Source organism: Myotis davidii, unplaced genomic scaffold (genome assembly GCF_000327345.1).
Source record: "Myotis davidii unplaced genomic scaffold, ASM32734v1 scaffold370, whole genome shotgun sequence".
NCBI lineage: Eukaryota > Metazoa > Chordata > Mammalia > Chiroptera > Vespertilionidae > Myotis > Myotis davidii.
In genome coordinates this window covers 8,454,428-8,457,191 of record NW_006288615.1, presented here as the reverse complement: position 1 = coordinate 8,457,191, position 2,764 = coordinate 8,454,428, and the positions used below count along the sequence as shown (strand labels likewise).

The following is a 2,764-nucleotide window of genomic DNA, read 5'->3' as shown; positions in this document are numbered from 1 at the left end:
ACCCCGCCTTGAGTGTGGCGGGGGGGGGGGTGCCCCAACCCCCCAATCGGCCCTACCCTGAGCATGACTGAGGGTGGCATCGCAACCTCCCAATCCGCCCTGCTCTGTGCATGACAGGCAGTGGCGCCCCAACTCCCCAACGGCCCTGCTCTGAGCCCGACCAGGGGCTGCACCTAGGGATTGGGCCTGCCCTCTGCCACCCGGGAGCAGGCCTAAGCCAGCAGGTCATTATCTCCCGAGGGGTCCCAGACTGCGAGAGGGCACAGACCGGGCTGAGGGACCCCCACTACCCCCCCGCCCCCGAGTGCACAAATTTTTGTGCACCGGGCCTCTAGTATATTTTAAAATACTAGAGGCTCCTCCTCGCAGGGAGTGGGCCTAAGCTGGCACTCAGACATCCTTAGTGCTGTGGCAGAGGTGGGAGAGGCTCCCGCTACCACTACTGAGCTTGCCAGCCGTGAGCTCAGCTTCTAGTTGAGCTGCGCTCCCCCTGTGGGAGTGCACTGACCACCAGGGGACAGCTCCTGTGTTGAGCGTCTGCCCCCTGGTGGTCAGTGTGCGTCATAGCAACCAGTCATTCTGTGTTCGGTCGATTTGCCTTTTATTATATAGGATACTTTTATTGATTTCAAAGAGGAAGGAAGAGGGAGAGAGAGATAGAAACATCAATGATGAGAGAGAATCATTGATCGGCTGTCTCTTGCAGGACCCCCACTGGGGACTGACTGAGTTAGAAACCCAGAGATGTGCCTTGACTCGGAATCAAACTGTGACCTCCTAGTTCATAGGTTGACACTCAACCACTAAGCTACACCACTGGGCTGTGGGGTTTCTTCCTAATGTGATGAAAGTGCCCTAAAATTGACTGCGGTGGAGGTTGCACATATCTGTGAGTATATGAAAAGAATACTGAATTGTATACTTTAAACAAGTGAATTGTATGGTAGGTGAATTATATCTCAATAAACCTATGAAACATTTTCAGTTTTATTGACTCTAGCTTCTGGCTTCAAGCCATCTTCATCCCCAGCAGCAAGAATTAAACAAGCACGTGTTCTCTGGATCTAGACAGAAAGTGGGGCAAGCGTACAAGTGCTCCCCTGATGACGGGATGAGGCAATTACGTGGTTGTATGAACATCACTTCTGAGAAAGCAGAACGACTACTGTTTCTCCTCTAGGTGACAGCAGTCTGGCTCTACACCAATCTGCCACTACTGTGGCAGTCAGCACAGATAGCAAACAAAGTTCATTTGCACACGTGGGGAGACAGAAAGCATAATTAAAACTGGGTCTTGCAAGCCCATTTTTCTGAAGCAAGTATGATGAAGCAACAGGGCTGCCTCACTTGTTGAGGACAAACATGAAAGAATTAGCCATAGATTCTGCGTAGAAAGACAGACATGACCACAGGGAGGCCTTCAGGCCAAGTTACTCTATATTTTCAGTGAAGCAAAATACAGGCATTTCAAAAATAACTAAATGTCAAATTCTTCCCTAAGTTAAAAAGGTCCCTTAAGTATAAACCTCTGACATCAAGTAGAATATTCTACTCAGCCTCACTCAAGGCCAGTGTTTTGTCAATACCTGTGCATGTTAGCTAGGGCTCTGCAAGGTGTCACCAGCATGTCTGCCCTGCCAGTTCACAGGCTCTGCAAATTCATAGACTTTGCTGCTTAAGGCTTAAGTGAAAAATAAACCAAGCAAGTAGGCACAAGATGGGCGCAGATGGCCAAAAACCCAGAATAAACAAAAAAGGAAACACTTGGATCTGAGGTCAAAAAGATTGCTGCAGAGAGAAGAACTTAAGCACTTAAATAAAGCATGTTAATCCAATCTAACTTCTGATTTTGTTCATCCAACGCATATTTACAGAGCAAGGCCCTGTCCAAACGCCGACGATACAGCAATAGATAGAACAAAGCCTTGCCTTCCAGGAGGAGAGACAGCAGCCAATTCTGGGACAGGGAGTGTCCTCACTGTGGCCAACAGACCCACCCAGCCAGGGACCTCACTGCTCTGTATGCTCACACCCTGCACTATAAGCTTGCATCATCCCACAGGTCCAACAGCAAATGTGACTCTCTGTTCAAATATAAAAAATATAAAGGAGTATCTGGGTCATCTTATACATAAGGAGTATCTGGGCCCCTTTTTCTCTCTCTCTCAAAAAAAAATTCAATTAAAAAAAAAAAAAAAGAAAAGCCCTGGCTGGGTGACTCAGTTGGTTGGAGCATTGTTCCGTACACCAAAAGGTGATGGGTTTGAATCCCAGTCAGGGCACATACCTAGTTTGGGGGTTAAATCCCCAGTCAGGGTGTGTATGGGAGGCAACCAATTGATGTCCGTCTTTCTTTCTCTCTCTAAAAAAAATCAAATATAAAGGAGGGGGCAGTGGGGACACAGGTGATCAGTGAAGAGTGACAGTGGAACAGGGACGAAAGGCCCAAAGAGGTGATCAGACTTGATCTCTGGATCTTAGGAGCTGCAACACACAAGAGACATGGAGGCAGAAAGTAGCAGGGCGTACCTGCCTTCTCAGACTAGCCCCTTCCGGAGGAATTTAGGGGAAGCACTTATGAGACAGGGCAACGAAGTGTGTCTATCATCTAGCAAACCAGCCCACCAGGCACTGAGCTTCACAGACAGTCTTCTTTCCAGGACTGTGATCCTAATCCCCTGGCAACAGCTGCTATGGTAGCTGCAAAAGGCCACAGCTTCCTTGGCACGCCCCACCCATCACGGTGGCTCTGCCTCTCCACCCC

At 48.8% G+C, this 2,764-nt stretch overlaps 1 protein-coding gene across 4 annotated transcripts in view; it reads right to left on the bottom strand.

The window, feature by feature from the left end:
• FARP2 (FERM, ARH/RhoGEF and pleckstrin domain protein 2) overlaps positions 1–2,764 on the bottom strand; it is a 93,462-nt gene that overhangs the window by 82,223 nt on the left and 8,475 nt on the right. The window lies entirely within an intron of this gene.